General features: G+C 38.7%; 1 long non-coding RNA gene across 1 annotated transcript; it reads right to left on the bottom strand.

Annotated features, from left to right (window-relative positions):
• Positions 1 to 6,857: 6,857 nt before the first annotated feature.
• LOC120598592 (uncharacterized) lies at positions 6,858 to 20,020 on the bottom strand. The gene is made up of 3 exons (XR_005651621.1): positions 19,913 to 20,020; positions 10,588 to 10,699; positions 6,858 to 6,928 (listed from the first exon to the last, which is right to left on the bottom strand). It is a non-coding gene; the product is annotated as an uncharacterized LOC120598592 (long non-coding RNA).
• Between the last annotated feature and the right edge of the window lie 331 nt (positions 20,021 to 20,351).

Raw genomic sequence — 20,351 nt, 5'->3', positions numbered from 1 at the left:
AAGAAACTATTATGTCCCTTTAGTATTCTTTGCTCTCTCGTCAAATATAGCTGACCATATATGTGGGTTTATTTCTCATATATATGGGCTCTTGATTCTGGTGCACTGGTTTATGTGTGTCTTTTTTTTTTTTTTTTTGGCCAGTACTATACTTTTTTTGATTTCTATGGCTTTGTAATATAGTTTGAAATCAGGAAGGGTAATACCTCCAGCTATGTTCTTTCTCCAGATTGCTTTGGTTATTTAGGGTCTTTCGTGCTTCCATATGAATTTTAAGATTATTTGTTCTATTTCTGTGTAAAATGCCATTGGAACCTTGATAGGAATTGCATTGAATCTATAGGTGGTTTTGGGTAGTATGGACATTTTACAATATTAACTATACCAATCCATGAATAGCAGATATCTTTCAATTTGTGTCTTCTTCAATTTTTTAAATCAATATCTTATAGTTTTCAGTGCATAGATCTTTCACTTCCTCGGTTAAATTTATTCCTAAGTATTTTATTTTTTTTTTCTTTTTATTTAATTTTTTATTAAAATTTTTGGAGTTACAATGGTTAATAAGTATTTTTTTTTGATGCTGTTGTCAATGGAATTACTTGCTTTATTTTTTCAAATAGTTATTTTTAGTGTATAAGAAAGCAATTGTATTTTTGGTACATCGATTTTGTACCCTGAAACTTTACTGAATTCAAATATTTGTTCTAACAGATTTTGGTGAAGTCTTTAGGATTTTCTGTGTATAAGATTATGTCATCTGCAAACAGGGATAATTATACTTTTCCTTTCTGATTTGGATGTCTTTTTTTTTTTTTTCCTTGCCTTGTTGCTCTGGTTAGGGCTTCCAGGTTTAGACTGAATAGTAGCGATGAAAGTGGATACCTTTGTCTCATTCCTAATCTTAAGGGAAAAGCTTTTAACCTTTGATCACTGATGTTAGCTGTGGGCTTATTGTATGAGGCTTTTATTATGTTGAGGTATGCTCTTTCTATATCCACTATGTTAAGAGCTTTTATCATGAAAGAAAGTTGAATTTCGTTAAACACTTTTTCTGCCTCTGTTGAGATGATCATATGATTTTTATCTTTCATTCTATTAATGTGGCGTATCACGTGTATTGATTTGCACATGTTGAACCATACTTGTATCCCAGGAATAAATCCCAAATGACCATGGTGTATGATCCTAATGTGCTGTTGAATTCAGTTTGTTAGTATTTTGCTGAGAAATTTGCATCTATATTCATCAGGGATATCGGCTTTCCTTTCTTGTAGTATCCTCATCTGGCTTTGGTATCAGGGTAATGTTGGCCTTGTAAAATGAGCTTGGGAGTGTCTTCTTTAGATTTTTTTGTTGGAGCATTAAAAAAGTATTAGCATTAATTCTTCTCAAATGTTTGGTAAACTCACCAAAGCTATCAGTGAAGCTATCTGGTCCTGGGTGTCTCTTTGATGAAAAGTTTTTGATTACTAATTCAATCTCTTTACTTGTTATTGGTCTGCTCAGATTTTGTTTCTTCACGATTCGACCTTGGTAGGGTGCATGTTTCTAAAAATTTATCCATTTCGTCTAGATTGTTCAATTTGTTGGCATACACAAAATTTGTCAATTTTATCTTAAAAAAAAATAAACTCTTAGTCTTGTTGATCTTTTCTATTGTTTTGTATTCTTCATTTATTTCTCTTCTAATCTTTATTATCTCTTCCTTCTACTAACTTTAGGCTTGGTTTGTTCTTCTTTTTCTAGTTCCTTGAGGTAAAAGTTAGAGATCTTTCTTTTTTGTTAATGTATATATTAATTGTTATAAATTTCCCTCTTAGAATTGCTTTTGTTTTATGCCATAAAATTTGGCATGTTGTGTTTCCACTTTCATTTGTTTCAAGATGTTTTAAATTTCTTTTTTGACTTATTGGTTTTCAGGAATATTGCTTTTAACTTTTTATGCACAGCTTTCCAATGTTTTTCTTACAACAATATAGTCATATCATAGAGAATTTTGTAACTTGATATTTGCACTTGATCATATAATGTGTGAATTATTCCGAGATAATATATACACTTCTCCTATAACAGCATTCTTAATCATTATAACATATTCTATTGCATGAATATAGCATTGTTTATTCAACCAATCCTCTATCGATGGACATTGAAAGAATTTCCTAATGTTTCCCCACTGTAAACGAGTCTACACTGATGTCTTCGGTCACATATCTTTGTCCATTTGTCCAGTTATTTCCCTCTGATAAGTTTTTAGGAAGAGAATTACTAGGTAAATAGGTATGCACATTTTAAAAAGGTCTTTGATGTCTATTGATAAACTACTTTTCAGAAAAGTACACCGACTAATATAAGTGCTATTATTTTAAAAGCATGTGTTTATCAGCCTATATTGGTTTCATGTGCTAATAAACACCTGTGAATCTTCTATTTCCAGAATTAAGCTTCAAGAAAAATGTTGTTAATCCCGGGATATTAAGAAGAAAGAAAAACAGCTCAATCCTACTCTTCTGGCTTTGAAGAAAATTCTCTTTACAGGCTTTTTAAAAAATTAAGTATGTCTCCCTTTATTAATGCAGCATTCTACTATAAAATGGATACTGCTTTACCTATGAGTAAAAAGATTTAAGAAGCAGATGATTTCTTAAAGAAAAAAATATATAGATAGATAGATATAGATATAGATATAGATATAGATATAGATATAGATATAGATAGATATAGAGACATAGACATAGACATAGACATAGATATAGACATAGACATAGACATAGACATAGACATAGACATAGACATAGACATAGATATAGATATATGAATATGGAATATAGATAGATGCCAGAGACATAGACATAGACTTTGTATGACATAGATATAGACATAGACATGGGCATAGACATACAGACATAGACATAGACATAGATATAGATATAGATATAGATATAGATATAGATATAGATATAGATATAGATATAGATATAGATAGATATAGATATAGATGAGGTTCAGAACACATTGCACCAAAATATGACAACTTGGCATATTGAACATTTTAAGTTGAAGGTCATAGAAACAACAAATGCTGGAAAGAGTCTCTGACCTACCCCTTACACCCTGAAGCAGATAGGTGCTCTTTCTATACCTGGAGGAAATAAGCATCCTTATCCCCAAAGATGGATGAACCCTGAGAATAATCCAAATGGAAAGGCCTTACTCAGTTTCCCCCAGTTTACAACCTATAGCACATACTCTTGTCCTATTACATTTTTTTTTCCCACAACAATCCATTCTTCATCGAACATAATATAAAAACACTCAGATTTAACCATTTCTTTGGGTCTTCATGTCCTCATGAAGGTTCCTAAGTCACATAAAACAGCAGTCCTCAACCTTTTTTGGCACCAGGGACCAGTGCTCCTATGAGAATCTAATGACTCATGATCTAAGGTGGAGCTGAGGCAGTGATGATGGAGAGGAATTTTTCACTCAGATGGCTAACCTTGTAATCAGCTCTTTGTTCTGCTTTTGTAGATATGCTTGCCCCATAGGCCGCAGGGTAGAGTGACCTCAGCATAAAGACTCATCCTCCACTTTTGCTTGTTCTATCTAGATAACAGATGTATTACCTAAGTCCTGTTTGAAAATCTCATGCCCTGTAACTGCCTGTAGCCTATAGCAACTCTCATGCTCTGTAACCCATAGCAACTCCTACACTCTGTAACCACCTGAAGACAAATTAACCGATCTGCCCATGCCAACTATAACTACGCGAACAAGCCCTATAAAAGTAAAGTTGCCCCTGAGCTCGGGGCCCAAATCTTCAGAACACTAGCTCTTCTGAGACCGTCGGTGTAATAAACCTGAGTTCTCCAACTCTCTTAGTGGTGCTTGGTTTCTCGCGGCCTGATTATTCTGCAACATTTCTAGCGCTGAGGAATGGCTACAAATACAGATGAAGCTTCGCTCTTCCACTGCTCACTTCCTACTGTAAAGTCCAGTTCCTAAAAGGCCACGGGCTGACCAGTACAGGTTTGCGGCCTGGGAGTTGGGGACCTCTGACATAAAACTTCTACTAAATAAATTTGTATTTTTTTTCTTATTAATCGGTCTTTTGTTAGTCTAATTTACAAGGTCCCTGCTAGAGAGCCTATGAGAAGAGGAGAAAAATATCTTTTCCTCCCTTACAGGTGTATAAAAAGAATTGATGATGCTTAGTGTTTGAGGACTAGCAGTCTAGGTGAATGAAGAACAGAGGCAGAATAATTAAATACCCTAGTTGTAGAATTCATACATTCAATACTTTTTCAGTAGAGATATACTCTTCACAATCGTCCATATTACAGCATTCCTTCAATTCTGATCATATAAACTCCAGAGTCGGTCTTAATGCAAGTTAAGAGACTATAGACTGGCACTTATCTGAACTGATGTGAACTACTGAATTCTTAGTTCTCACAGCTAGATATCATTAATACCAAACTTACCAGATTCCATTGGCAGATATTAACACATACCTAAGTGGCTAACTGGAAGAATCACCTTGACTTTGTCACGAAAGTCACAAAAGTGCTTTTGTTAATGACTCAGCACTTTTGATCAATTACGGTCAGAGGTTCAATAAATGTTTGTTGCATTGAATTTGTTCGATGTTAATTGTCTGTCTAGTCCTCAGGTGTTCACTTTGTAGGCATAAATGGGATTGACAAACTGACATTTGTATTCATGTGCATCTAATAAGATGGAAACCAAAGGAAGCAGAATAAGAAGTGTGGTCAGGCGCCAACTTTGTTAATGTCCATCAGGGGCCAGAGGGCTGGAAAAAAGAAGATCAATGCATCAGCGAATACGATTAGTGCGGCATATTAACTGCAGCCCCGCAATCTAAGAGCAGCCTTGTCTGCCCTCCACTGACAGCAGCCACACACATTTCCTGGGAGTCTAAAACAGTCACAGCACACACAAAAATTTCAAAGCAAGATTAACCTTAAAGTGAAGTCACTTCTGCAACCATGATACCTTTCTTCTAAGTTGTCATTGCATACCTTTTTAAATACTGACACCAAAGTGTCAATTAAAAGCCTGGTTGGCAGTGGGACAATAGAATAGATTGTGTATTTCATTCTTTTCCAGATGAACAAAAGCAATGGTTTTGCTCCTTAAGCTCCAGGCACGGTGAGCCTTTTTTGAATGGTCCCTGCCACCACACACTTCCCTGCCACCACACACTTCTCAACTACAGTTACTGACGAGATAGCTAACGAAAGAGGATCAAATGGCAATGAATCAGAATTTGCAGAGTTTAGCAGTTACAGACAAGGAAGGGCCCCAAAGAAAAGCAGATCGACTCGTTCCCTTTGTATCACTTCTTAACCAAAATTGTCAGTGATTTTTGGAACTATTAAAGCATCCCTGACACCAAAACCCATAGAGCACAGATAACTTTTGAGCCTTCCCCCTCTGCATTATTAACCACATTTCTTAGTGCCTCCTTACTTAGCAGGTTACAATGTTAGCTTACTCTCAGACTCTGCAGCGAACAAGAAGCTCGCTCTGTTTCATAAAAATATTGCTGCCTTGCCTGTTCATTTTTCTTAAATGCTTCTTCTCTTCAAATTTGCATTCCAGCCATGGTGCATATATTTTTAAAACCCATCTTATAGGTCAATAATGTTAAACTTTTACCCATGACAATAATTTACTCTTGTCAGATGTGTACATACACCGGAAGATATACACATATATACACGTTCATGTGTGTGTGTGTGTGTGTGTGTGTGAGAGAGAGAGAGAGTAGAGAGAGAGAGAGAGAGAGAGCGCCTGCACATTCACTGATCTCATTGGTCTCTTTTAGCCTTGTGGATTCTCCCTTCCTATTGTGTGTCAGCCTTTTACTGGCAGTCTCTTTCTCCTGCAAAGAGAGATTACAAATACAATTCTAGAATTGCAAATAGAAGGGTGGATGCCTTTTGTTCAGCTTCCTGTCCAAGTTGTTACAACCTTTGTCATGGTAATAAGCCATCAGAATTTTATTGCCTGAATATTCTCTCCACTCCCCTTGTGTATTGTGTTCCTAAATTTGAATGAGTTTATGGTCTCCTAGCTGCTGTTCCTGGATAAAGACAGCTGAAAAAGTTGACCTGCTTTAAGATGACTAAGAGTTCTAAGTGGAAGAAAACGGTTTACTGGTGTTTTTGAAGAGTTCAAACTGCAACACATATCAACTCATGAAAGCCCTGTCTGGAAATTTGAAAAGTAAAATACACACCTGCCAAGTCTTTCTAGCGGGTCTTAAAAAAGGTGGACAGGTTTTCTACCCTAGATGAATTTTCTCCAATTGTGACAGAGCAGTTTTCATCACTTAGTCAAGTGATGTGTGTGTTTAGCACCTACTCTGTGCCAGGCATTAGATATGCAATTGGAGAGCAAACAGACGTTAAAAGAACAAAGGCACACATGAATTTGTATTTATGCCAGTGCAAAGAGACAGAAAACTGAGTTCATCTCTACTCTTAACTGTTATGTGACTCTTAGATCAAATTGTACTAATGAAAGCCCCTTTATAACAGCCAGTACGCAAACTGACAAGCCACTAACTTGACCAATGAAGACTCTTTTCTGACCTTGGCCAGGCTCTTTTTGCAAACTGCTCGATATTGATGAAAATAAGATAATTGAAGTGAATTTGTAGTACAGGTGTCCCCACTTATCTGCAGTTTCACTCTCTGAGCTTTCCGTTACCCACAGACAATTATGGTCCAATAATATAAAATGGAAAATTCCAGAAGTAAACAATTCATAAGTTGTAATTTGCACGCCATTCTGAGTAGTGTGATGCAATCTCACCTAGGATGTGAATCATCTCTCTGTCTTGAGTATATGCTCAGGACTGTATATGCTCCTGCCGTTAGTCACTTAGTAGCCATCTCTGTTATTGGAGGGAGAAGGAGACCACAGTCACGTAACTTTTATTACAATATATTGTTATGAATGTTCTATTTTATCATTAGTTATTATTGTTAGGCTTTTATTGTGCCTAATTCATAAATTACACTTTATCATAGGTATGTATGTATAGAAAAAAATGCTATATATATATATATATATATATATATATATATATAGGATTCAGTACTATCTGAAGTTTCAGGATCCACTGGGGTCTTGAAATGTATCCCCCATGGATAAGCGGGGACCACTCTGCCTTTCCACCCTTAAAAGGTAAATTCCTATTAGAGCAACTCCTACACTTAGGTTGTGAATTAAGCAAACACATACATAATATTACATTATCTATGCTCAAGTACTGTAAAGCAAATTACAGACATTGTTACAGTTTACAAGATGACCTGATCTATATTTGATTTCTGACATGCATGAATAATTTATTTCACCAGTATTTCATCAAAATTGTGCCCTGTTAATTGGATGGAGGGTTTTTTGACAAAGCACAAATTATTGGGGTGGGTGGTCTGTGAGGTTGTAGAACATAAAAGGGCTTTTTATCCCCCCAGCAGATGGGGTTCCCCAAGGATAAAAGAGACTTGAGAGCCACTTAAGCGGGCCTCGGGGCCGTTTAGATTGAAACTAAGTGCTAGCTGTGATTAAATTTATGTAAAATATCTAGCACAGTGCCTGGCACAGGGTAGCTGCCAGATATCTGTTACATGTATTTTTTACCCCTAGGGTTGGGTGTGTGTAGTTAGAAAATCACTACACTAAGATAACCTGGTTCCATCTCCAAGCAGGTTTGACTTTTAGTCAAGTGACTCTTCCTGAGATTATACTGAGAAATCATGGACAAAGCCAAGAATAGAACTCAGAGTCTTTATGTTCAATTTCCAATCAATACTTCCTCTTGCTGAGATGCCTGCCTTCCTTCTCTGCAAGCACCTTTGCCAAGAGAAATTAAAATTCTCAAAGCAACTCAAGTATTACAGTTGTTTTCAAACAGCCAGTTTTTGTCTCCTCTCCAAATATCCTTTGCTTTCCTATTTGCAGTGTCAAAGTAGCAAAACAGAGCCTTTTCTTTCCTTCCTTCCTTCCTTCCTTCCTTCCTTCCTTCTTCCTTCCTTCCTTCCTTCCTTCCTTCCTTCCCCTTCCTTCCTTCCTTTTCTTTATTCCTTCCTTCCTGTTGCTTTCTTTTTTCTTCTTTTCTCTTTCTCTTTCTTTCTTTTCTCTTTCTTCTTTTCTTTCTTTCTTTCTTTCTTTTTCTTTCTTTCTTGCTTGCTTGCATTGCTGCTTTCTTTCTTGCTTTCTTTCTTGCTTTCTTTCTTTCTATTTCCTTCATTCTTTCATTTCCTTCCTTCCTTCCTTCCTTCTTCCCCTGCTGCTTGCTCTTTTTCTTTCTTTCTTTCTTTCTTTCTTTCTTTCTTTCTCTTTCTTTCTTTCTTTCTTTCTTTCTTTCTTTCTTTCTTTCTATTTCCTTCTTTCTTTCTTTCTTTCCATTTCTGCTTTCTTTCTTTCTTTCTTTCTTTCTATTTCCTTCATTCTTTCATTTCCTTCCTTCCTTCCTTCCTTCCTCCTTCCTTCTTCCTTCCTTCCTTCTTCCTTCCTTCTTCCTTCCTTCCTTCCTTCCTTCCTTCCTTCTTTCCTTCTTTCCAGGCCTGTCACCTCCACTATCAGGCTGTGGGCAATAAAAAAAGGAAAGAAAGTATAGGAGAGAAAAAAATAATTTTCCCTCTACTTTCCGAGTTCTTAACTGAGATCCCTGTAATAAAAGACAGATTAATAAGAGAAAAACAAACAGAAGTTTATTAAAATGGATACCTCATGTATACATAGGAGATACCAGGGGGAAATGAGTAACTCAAAGAGGTGGCTTCGGAATTCAGATTTAAATAGCATCTTAATAGGGAAAGAGGAGAGGGGATGTAGGTCTCATAAGGGAGAGGAAATCATTTTTAGGGAAGATAAATGGGCCCTTAGAAGAATAGGTAGGAGGTATGATAGTTTTTGACAGTTTGTCTGGGGGTAAGGTCAATCTAGTCTCCTCTGCAGATAAGGATTAATCTTTCCTGGCTGTTGGAACTCCTGGGGAGAGAACTTAAGACGACTGAATTCCTTTTGCAGGATCTGTCTTTAGGCAGATAAGGGGAACTCAGAGAAAGCTTCTCCCTGCATTTGCTGTTATTCAAGTGCCTACAGTTCAAAGTCATCAATATGCCTAAGTGGCACATTTGGGGTGGCTTGTCCTGAACTCCCACAGTCATATTTTAAGGTGGCATGTTCTGCTACCTTTCAAAAGAAAAGGAAAAAACCTTCCAAGTGTTTTATATCATATACGTGTGTGTTAGGGGCACAAGGGTGGCAGGGGTTGGAGGCTACAACAGAAAGGGTCCAGACTCATTTGGTGTTAAAATAATGGAAAACTTTGAAAAATGGTGGCAGGGCATTGTTTTCCTTACTTTAGGAAGACCCTGGGGGTGGGGGGTGGGGGTGGGGAGTTTTCCTTGATCCTTTTAGGGTCCCTGGCAGAGTCTGAAAATTAAACTGACAAAGAGAAATTAATAGATGAGGGCATACAAGTTAATTTATCTAAGTTGTATGTGACACAGAAATCTTTGAAAGGAAAGGAAGACCTGAAGTAACAGTTAGACCTGAGTGTTTTTATCCAAGTTTTGAGGAAAAGTGGGCAGTCTTGGAGAATGGACAGAGGGTATGAGGTCAGTGCAGTGAACTGGGGAAAACTTAAAAAGGCTTGTTTGTCCAGATTCTTCTCAATGTCCCTCTGTCTTAAGGATAAGAATATTTCTCTGCCCTGGATATGGGGAGGGCACTTCTCACATGAGAGTCTTAAGACCTGTTTCAAGGTAGAAGGGTGGGTGAAGATTTTAAAATATAATAGTGTCTTTCTACCACAGTAACCTTCCTGCCGCTGCCTTTTCCTCAAACTTCTTCAGCTTAAAATACTCACTATGCCAAGGTGCTGTGTTTTGAGGTAGCGTGTCCTGAACCCCATCTACACCCTTACTTGACCAAATGATTAAGAGACCTAAAGACGCTACTTCCCCTGGCCAAATGCTCCTGAATTATCAGGACAGAAACCATCATGGGGATAAACTTTACATCTACAAATATTGTTTTTCCACAAGGTCAAGACCAACGCTGCTTTCTAACAGCTGCCAGGCCCACAGCTAACATTTCCTCATGTTTTGCTTTGGCCCGTAGCCTAAAAACGTTAGGAGTAACATTGCTCCTCCCCTGCCCCCCACTCCCCACCCCCGCCCCTCCTTCTGGCTTCTCTCCCTGCGGAAGGGAAACTTCTGGTTTGCTCAGAAGGATCTCCAAAGCTACAGTGCAAATCACCCTAATTGTTTGCTAGATGAACAATGATCACTCTAACCTCCTAATTAACATTGTTAAAATCTGCTAACAAAGGACATTCAACAATATCTTAATTAGAAAGGATTTCTAATTTGTGATATAGAGCATGTTAGACAAACAGGGCACAATTCTCCCTTTGTTCCTGGGCTCAGCAGCCAGAGAGATTACATGATATGACACAACATGTTCTGCGTTTGCCATTTATCATTCTATATCCTTTACATATTTGTGCTCCATAATTAGTATCTTGGCTAATTTTACCTGTGTTATTGTTTGCACAGTAATTTAGAGAGAATAGAGTGGGTGATGCTGGGTGATTGAGACTGAGGCAGGCATCTGGTTCTCCCTCCGAATGACTGTGGCTCCCAAAAGCCTAATGAAAAAAAAACCCCAGTTAGCAAATAAACAAACTTTTCAGGGCCTCCCGTCACAGGTAACAGGTAGGGAATGAAGAGTCTTTTTGAGTTGTTCCACATAAATACGTGGGTGACTAACCATCTTAGTCTCCATTCCTTTTCCAAGCTCTTACAGTTTTTTCAAAAGACTTCTATTATCTATCACTTAATTATTAAAAAGTGTCTACTCTGTTTTCATAAATTATCTATGTGTTAGAGATATTGGCATACAAGAGAGAGTCATGGGGATAAGGGAGTTTCCGAAGCCAATTATCCCAGCGAAGAAGATTTTAGAATATAATAGGACCCGTGAATTATTCTATACTAGACCTTTAAAGATGTGGGGGTATATGTGTTTGGTTAGGGGGAGTAGGGGTGAGGAGAGGAAGGGTTAGGACTTCTAATAATCCCCATTTTATTATTCTCATCTGTTTGCGAGGACATCCTTACTGTTGGGTTCTTTTCTACGTGTCTTAACTTCTTTATCCTGAGGACAGAAGAAATACTTGGAAGAAATTATTAACACCAAATGTTAGTTGGAATTATCATTTATGTAAACTATATCATCTAAACTAAATGAGAAAACATAAGAAAAATGCTTAATAGCATGCCTGGTACATAGTTAATACTCAATAAATTGTAGCTGCAATAAACCATGTCATATTATAAAGCTGTATATAATATATGATGACACTTAGGTGCATTACACAGTCGATGGAGCTGTATATAATACATAATATATTGCATAGAATGTGTAATCTAATCAAACGTTCAGGGGCTATTTCTAGACTCTGAGTCACTGAATGGTCTCCTCTATGAATACATCCAGGGAACAGGCCAGCGGTACAACTTTCCTCCTTCCAACTTGCCAGGCACAACCACCAAGAATTGTTCAGTGAGATAGAAAACAAAATAAAACAAAGCAAAAAAAAATTATTTACAATTAAATAGCTGTCATCTAAGCCTATATTGAAAAGCTGCTGACTTTGAATTGGCATCTATCCCTTCTCTCCTCTCCCCTCCCCGCAAAGTAGTACATGTTATGCTTATACCCTTATCTTGAGAAAAAAGGGCTATACTTTCAAGGATGTTGTGGAGGATTCCTGGCGGAGAAAAGAAGCATGGTGAATGAGCTTCCTCTCACTAAGCTCCCTCATAAAAAGGTTTGTTTAAAGAAAAATACTACTCCTAGCATGATCTCCTCCCCATCACTGTAACCTACCTGCCCCCTACACACACACACACACACACACACACACAAGCGTCGGGGAAAAAAAGAAACTTTTTCTCTATCCTCTTATGTTCTGTTACTGAGGTTCTGCAAATTAAACCAACAAAAGACAGATTAACGAAGAAAAGATAGATTTTTATTCACATGTATTCCTGGGAAATCACAGAAAAATGTTCTCAAAGAGCTAGTTAGAATTTGGAGCTTATGTATTATTTTAATAGGAGAAGGGGAGGGGAGGAGGACACTTAAGAGAAGAAGATGGCTGATTTTTTGGAAAAGCAAATGGGCCCTTTAGAGAACAGGTGACCATGTCTGCCTAGATGTGGTACGCACTTCTTACCTTCCAAAAGAGAAGGTGAGAGGGGATTTATGAAAATTTAGTTATTTTGGGAGGTTCTGCTTTTAAGTAAATAAGAGATTTCAGGAACTGAAATGCCGTTCACTTAAAATAATTCTTATGCCAAAGCGGCATATTTTGGGATGGCCTCTCCCCTCCAAGAACTTACACCAAAGTGGCCTAATTTGTTACTATTGGGCCATATACAGGTAACAATAAATTTTAGAGTTGGAAGAGGCCTTAGAAACCCCCCTCTGCCTGATTTACTAAATTGAGAGAGAGAAGGGAGGCTCCCAGAGGGAAAGCAACTAACTGCCTAAGATCTTGGTTAGTGGGAAGCCAAGTGTGAAACCCTTGGAGCCAGATAATCCCCAGGGTCTGCTCTCCCCGAAGGGAACAGCTAAACACACTTCTCATTTCAAAGAGAAACCAGGGGGGAAAAAGATACAAAAAGAAGCATAAAGATCTTTTACTTCTCAAGCTCAGCAAGCTTCATCAGTTGCTGCTCATTTCTAAAAGAGTAGGAAATCTGAGATGATAGCAGTTCTCCTGGAAAGAGTGAGGGGAGAAAAGGGGGTGAGAGGAAAAGAAACTATTTAAATTGACATGCTCTCTTGTGATTGCTTGCAAAAACAATCACTTTTTGATGATACAGCAGCCTTATCAGAAGTAATTTATAGATGCCATTTCAAAGGCAGTGGGGGGAATCCTACAAAACTTAACAGCACAGAAATGCAGAAGGAAATATTGCTTAGGAAAAGAAAAAACAATAAACTTCTCCTGTGCTTTATATGTTGAAAAGGTTTGACTGTAAATCCTGATTTTGACATTCATCCCAGATCCATTTTAGAGGCAGGCCACAGACTCAACAGGGCGAGAGAAAACACTAAATCATAATTACCTCATAAAGCCAAGCCTGTTTCTCTGAATGCTTGAGAACTGGTATAGCTTCTCAAAATATCATAAATCTATTGTGTTCGCTCCTGTTTTACTTAACAGCCAATTAATGTTACTGTTTAAAAGAATTAAAGCCAGGGCTTAGAAGAGGGTGAGAGTAGGGGGAAAATAAAGGTCTTTAAACTTTGACTAGCACACAGATATCATGTGCAGATCTAGCCCTCATTACAGAACGGCTCATTAAAAAACTCAGCTGCAGAAGAATCCTGCCACGATGCACATCCATTGATAGGATCTTGTTCTTATTAGCATACTGGAAAGGAAAACAATTTTCAACACCACCTTGAGTCAGTTTTAATATCCTACAGGGTGACATCGGACATGATGGCAGGAGGCCTTCCTCCTCTCTAGGAAGTCCTACTGCAAGTGAAGGGTTTGGGCCACCCACACGCCCAATATAATTAGCAGGAGCAGTAGGATAGATCAAAATAAGGCAGACACACAGCCCTAAAAGGGGTTCTAATGCCATCGGTGACTCTGTACCCCAAAATGGCCTTCTGAGTACACCACACATTTCTGAATGAAGACAATAAAATCCTTATTCGTTCTCATAGGGCTCGACCTGCAACTTAGTCATTCTCATGAAGAGATTTCCATCAGTTGTCACCCTAAATTCTCAGCAAAGACTGAGGCAGCTGGCTGGGGCCACGTCTAGGCTGTGCATGAAAACCAGTGTGAGACGATGTAGTCAGGAGTATTCAGGCCCCAACCTTACCTTCGTTGGCCTTGGAAAAGGCACTCTCTTTGGACCTCAGTTTTCTGCTCTGGAAAGTAAGATGTCAGTAACTGCCAATAACTCGCATGGCAAAAAAACATTGTAAAATCACTTAGAAAATTGCTCTTGTCATATATGAGTCTCACTATAATATTGTGAGAGGTAGGGACAGTGTGATTTTCCAAATATTTGACAGTCAGTAGGGCACAGGCATCAGGATGGATGTCTGGCCAACTGGAATGGAAGAGTGGTCGTAGACTAGGCAACAGGCCCAAATAACCAGTACGGCGATACCTGTGTGGGCTGCCTGAACATCCACACTGGGCCCTGGTGATTGCCTAAGTAGTTCTGAACTTAGGCTTTAGAGGCAAGGGGAAAGAGAGGTGATGCAGACAATCAAAGAGATAGCTAAGAGGCAGATGACTATTTGAAACTGAGACTCAATGGGCCAGCTGAGCTGGATTTGGGCAGAGTCGGAAGAGCATGTGCTGTGGAACCAAGACTGACTTGGCTCAGATCTCATCTCTGCCCCAGATGTCTGGCCTGAGGTAAGTTACTTACCTTCCCTAAGCCTCAGTTTTTCCGTCTATAAAATGGAGAAGAGCCTCACATGAGATAAAACGAAACACATGAGGCGAGGTGGGATGTAGCACATATCGAAATTTATTCTTGATAATGCTTCAAAATGCCTGTAAAGTTTCTCTCCCAAATTATCTCTCAGTGGGTCTAACACAATCAGATTTCCTCCAACAGTAAAACAGATGGAATTCTTGGCCTCATTTTATGGGCCATTTTGGATGAAAAAGAAAAATTGTGTTGTAAGTTTAATCACCAGAACCATTCTTGGTGCTGTGAGAGGCTAACACCCTGGGAGGCATCCCAGGAACAGAGAACAGTTTGAGGGAACTCACAACTTCTGTGCACTCTGGGGTCCAAGTTTACTGAGTAGAATTAGGAGCAAAATCATTCGTTCCAGTAATGTTAAGTACATTTTCTCTCTCTTTCTCCTGTACCCCTCCTTCTCTGTGAAGCATACATGGCTGAATTTGTCTAGGTCGAATAGGCAAATGAATGCATCACGTGACTTCAATGTAATTACATGCATACCTCCCCTGATTGTTCTAAGGACTGAGAGGGTTAGCTCTTCTCTAAGGCACAGGATAAGACTTGGTATGAATGCAATCGGTGCAAAGCACTGCTTTCTTCCCTCACATTTGAAGAAACCCAATTTATGACTGTTTTGAAAAGAATCAGACAAATCACGCTGTCTGGAAACCCTCCCCTCATCCAACATCTTTATCCCTGAATGCTCTTGAAGGTGACTGCTATAGACTGAATGTTTGTATCCCCCAGAATTCATATGTTGAAATCCTAGCCTTTAATGTGTTGGTATTTGGAGGTGGGGGCCTTTGGGAAGTGATTAGGTCATGAGGGTGGAGCCCTTATAAAAGAGACCCCAGAGAGCTCCCTTACCTCTTCCATCATGTGAGGACACACTGAAAAGACAGTTGTCCATGAACCAGGTATCGGACTCTCACCAGACAGGGAAATTGCCAGTGCCTTGATCTTGAACTTCCCAGTCTCCAGAACTCTGAGAAATAAATTTCTGTTATTTATAAGCCACCCAGTCTATGGTATTTTGTTATAGCAGCTTGAACGAATTAAGACAGTGACAAGAAGTTAAAAAAGAGAATAGGAGGGAGTAAGGGAGGGAGGACAGAAGAAAGAAGGGAAACCACTGAAAAATATCTATGTCAGTGGATAGAGTTTCAATAATGATGATATTGATAGCTGCTATAGCTGGGGAGATGTTACAGATTGATTCTATCTGTCCATCAGCTAATATTAATGAATTTTTATCGATCATTTCCTTCACTATGTACCAAGCACTTTACTAGATCTTTTGTATGTGTGATAGAAAAAAATAACTCAGTAATTATTCATAGCCTCATCCCCTTTCTACCTGTCCAAAAGGATTCTGTGCTGCTCACGCTGATCCTTGAGTCTTTGGAGAATCAGGATGTGGGGCAGAAATGAGAGAAACCAAGACTGGCTGGAGGGATGTGTGTTAGGAAAAACAATGTTTCTAGTGGAATAAAATTCAGCAAGGATTTGAGAAAAGTAGTAGGATGAGAGACCTACATTGAGCCGTAATGTGGGCTTGAGATATTTGAAGAGTTTGGAAAAAGAGAAAAGAGATATAGGATGGGGGTGGGGGACCTAACTGGGAGCGTGAGAGAGAGAGAAAGGTTCAAAGGGAGTTTGCTGCACACTAGGAATCAAATCTCATTTGAAGGAAGTAAAGTTATAATTAGCCTTTAAAAAGCTTTAGTAACCACCATTCTTTCTTATTTTAGTAACTTACTTAAACAATCATTTTTCTTTATTTTAGTAGCTTATTTGAAAAAAAAAGTTCGTACTGTTATAATTCTTTCATTCAACGTCATTATTTCTGCTCCATCTTTTACCTAAGCTCTTGTTGCTCTTTTTCGCTTTTCATTTCACATTGATAGCCAGTAAAATAATTGGTCAGGTTACTCTCCAAAATATCAATTTTTTAAAATACATAGAAAATTGCTGAAATTAACCAGATGCTCCACATTTAGCAGTGCACGAAATGTCTCTTAACCCCTGTCCATAGACTAACGTGGGAGAACATAGAGATGCTTTCCGATGACTTCCCCAATTAAATTTGTAGAAGTTGTAATTTTCTCAACCTGAGTTATTTTGGGCATGGCTGCTCTCGACAGTGAATTTGTGACAGAAAATCAGTCAAAGCAGGCTAATTCACCACAACTTACGCTCAAAGGGACCTTGCTACTTCCTGGGTGTCTCATACTTCTAGAGGCGTGAAGACAGAGGAGCGTCTAACATCTCTGAGAAGCATGTGAGATCTTGGAAAGGACATATGGGACCAGGACACAGTCAGAGAAATGGGGCTTGGCTGCAAATTAAACAGCCAGGCTGCAGAGACCTGAGTCACCACCAGATATTGCAAATTATTAATACCCACTCCTGCTACATCTTTGGAATTTGCAAGAGAGTCTCACCAGCTGAAGCTGAGTTTTCCAGCTAATGACTTTGCCAGTACTGGGAGAGGTGCGAACAACAAGAGAATTAGGGTCTGTCCCGGGGAGACAGGCTCAGCTGCTCATTTCCTTCTTTCTGAAACTGAATGTGACACCTGACACCAAGTCATCCAAGAAGCTTAGGGCATCTGGCAAACTAGTGAGTTGGAGTTTCATTGTTGAGTCAGCTTGCTTGGTTGTTTTCACAATTAACAACTTGCAAATACGCTTTTCTGAAATCTTGGATTTAACTTTCTAATTATGCCAATGTCTTGGGGTTAATTCGCTGAAGATCTTTTACCAACCATAAATTACCCTTTTATTGTATAGGATTTTGATACATCTTCTGGTTCCATTAAAATTAAAGTGATCACTGTATTTCTGATTTTTTTTTTTTCTTATTACAGATATCTACTACCACTGGGACCTGGGGCTGCAAGGCTAGATAGACACAGATATGATAGATCAACATTACATGTGGACTCAGAGGAAAAGTGCACTTGGAAGATGAACAAGCAGACAGCTGATGATATCCTGTTCTCCTGTTGGGGACACTGCCCAAGTACTAAGGGTTAGACTAGGAATTCTTTTCAGTATCATCTCACTTTTCACGTGAGCATGTCTTATCACAGCCCCCTCTTGGGAGATGTGCTTGTATCCACTTTGCAGCTGCTTATATGTCCCACCGTCACCAGCTTCAAATTCCTCCTCTAATAAGAAAGAGAAAGTGGTGGCACAGGAGGTGGCATTTGTGCTAATTATTTATGTCCAAAACTCTCTCAGTTTATTGCAGCTTTTTAAGAAATTAGGACATTAGGTGCATCCAAAGTATTTTTATTAATTAATTTTTAAATTATAGTTAACATACGGTATTATATTAGTTTCAAGTGTACAACATAGTGATTTGACATTTACATATTTTACGACCTTATCACAATAAGTCTAGTAACCATCTGTCACCATACGAAGTTATTATGATATTATTGACTCTATTCCCATGCTGTACTCTACATCCCTGTGACTTATTTTACAACTGGCAGTTTGTACCTTTTATCCCCCTTCCTTTTCCTCTAATCCCCTCACCTCTTCCCCTCTGGAAACCATCAGTTTTTTTCTCTGTATCTATGAGTATTTGTTTTATGTTGTTTGTTCATTTATTGAATTTCTTAGGTTTCACATATAAGTGAAATCGTACGGCATTTTTCTTTGTCTGACTTATTTTAGACAGAGAAAGGGGTATTATGCTAAATGAAATAGGTTGGACACCCAAAGCGTTTTTTGAAAAGTGTTTTGCCTTATTTCCAATGCCCATCTATGGACTTCATGGGCAGCTCCCATTGGACAGCAGGAGGAACAGGGCAGGGACAAAAGAGTACTCAGACCTGGTCAGGGAGCCGGCCCTGCAGAGTGGGCAGGCCTTCTAAATGACTGTCTTAGCAGATCTATGGAAAGTGGTGCCCCTCGGCCTCCTGCTCCCTATCCCTATGCCTCTTTGGTGAGTTACCTTTCACTTCCACCATAGGATGATGCTTGATAGTTTCTGAAATAATAACAGAGACCAGGAGCATCTAGTTACCATTTCCTCCCTGGACTAGTCACTTAACATCCACTACCTCTGAGCATTACAGCTTCGCAAAGCCTGGAGAGCCTCAAAGGCATGTATCACCATCTCATTTCTACTGACACAACCACCTCAGATCTTTCATGGTCTTTCTAAAGGTCCTTTCTTACTCTGTCCTCTTTGTGGAGGAGAAAAGTAGTTCATCTCAGTTAATGGATCCTTTATGCCTCTGGAAATGGTTAGCCTCTTTTGCTTTCTCTTCTCCAGAGCAAATAGTTTTATTCTCTTAACATTTACTCCTGAACTTCTTCTTGAACTTTCTTATCATTTTTGTCTCCTTCTGTGCTTAAAAAATTGGGCCAATGTTTTTCGAAGCCCATTATAAAACACAATGATCTCATTTTGTTCTATAGTTTTGATTACTACAACATGTCTAGTAGACTCTGAATTCAACTTTAAAGTTGAATCTAAAAGTGTATTAACTGTGGTTATTTGATACAAAATTGTATTAATTTAATCTACATTACTGCCCTCATATCTAATATTTTTCTTGCTATAAAATCATAGCTAGAAGAATTAAAATATCTAATAAGTCAGTTCTCAAACCTCTAATCATGTAAGACTAAGAAACACAGAGTTCTATAAAATATCCAGACTTCATTGTTCTAGTGTATTTTCTTTCTTTTTCTGCATGGTATAATAGGAAAACAAAACAAAACAAAACACTGGACTTGAGCCCTTAATCCATTACTTTGGTCTTCACAACCTCAGGCAAGCCATTTAACCTCTCTGTGTCCCGGTTTCTTTATTTATAAAATGATAAGGTTGGATTATATCAAGTTGATTTTCATAAAATTTTAAATTAATTAATTGATTATTTTTAGCCATAGAAACCTTTCTTAGAAGAAATTTTAGGCGGAAGCACAATACACATAACATATAAAAGCAGAGCTCCCTGGTTAAACCTGGGATAGTGAGACCCTAAGACTCGCTCACTTAGACCTCCTCACCTCACCCAACTCTCACCCACCCTCACCTTGTTTTAACAACTTATAATTCATATACAAGCACAGCTGTGGTACATGTAAGCATTTACATCCATAGTATACATCTTTGATAAGATATACATGTTTATATGTGTTGATATGAGTATATAGAAGAAATCTAAATTTCCCCCAATGTCTTCAAATCCATGATTAGGAATGAAATCAAATGTTGCCAGCTCTTGAAGTCACAAACCTACCACAGAATGGCAGCCCCACACATGCTACCCACAGTGATTTCTGCGCCCCTACCCCGACCCTCTTCTGGGCTGTCCTTACCCTGCTGCTTCACTTGGCCCTAAACACCAAAATCTCTCCTGCTGAACACCAAAATCCCTGCTGGTGGCCATCAGGTACGCTGCTCCACTAGACAAAGTTTTCTTTCGCTGATTGATGATTCATGCAATCACTGCTCTGCTGACTGGTATGGCTGATCCATTGCAAATAGCGCCCCCTGAAGGTAGTGCTCCTGCTCATCCCTGAAGACTGGGCAGCAGCATCCCTAGTGCCATGAGTACCTGCAGTACCCAGAGAGAATGCCTCCTTCAGTTTAGAACCAGTGTAACTCAGGCCTTAAGATTTTAAGAATTTCAAGAAACAGCTCTTTTTGATTTTATTTACAACATTTCCTGATTGCCACCTCCTCATAGGACTCAAACCGGTAGCCGGTGGGTCTTGGACCAGAAGGCACATCTACATGGCAGGAATCACACATCTA

Source organism: Pteropus medius, unplaced genomic scaffold, assembly GCF_902729225.1.
Source record: "Pteropus medius unplaced genomic scaffold, Ma_sr-lr_union100, whole genome shotgun sequence".
Classification (NCBI taxonomy): Eukaryota; Metazoa; Chordata; class Mammalia; order Chiroptera; family Pteropodidae; genus Pteropus; species Pteropus medius.
This window is presented reverse-complemented; position numbering and strand designations above follow the sequence as displayed.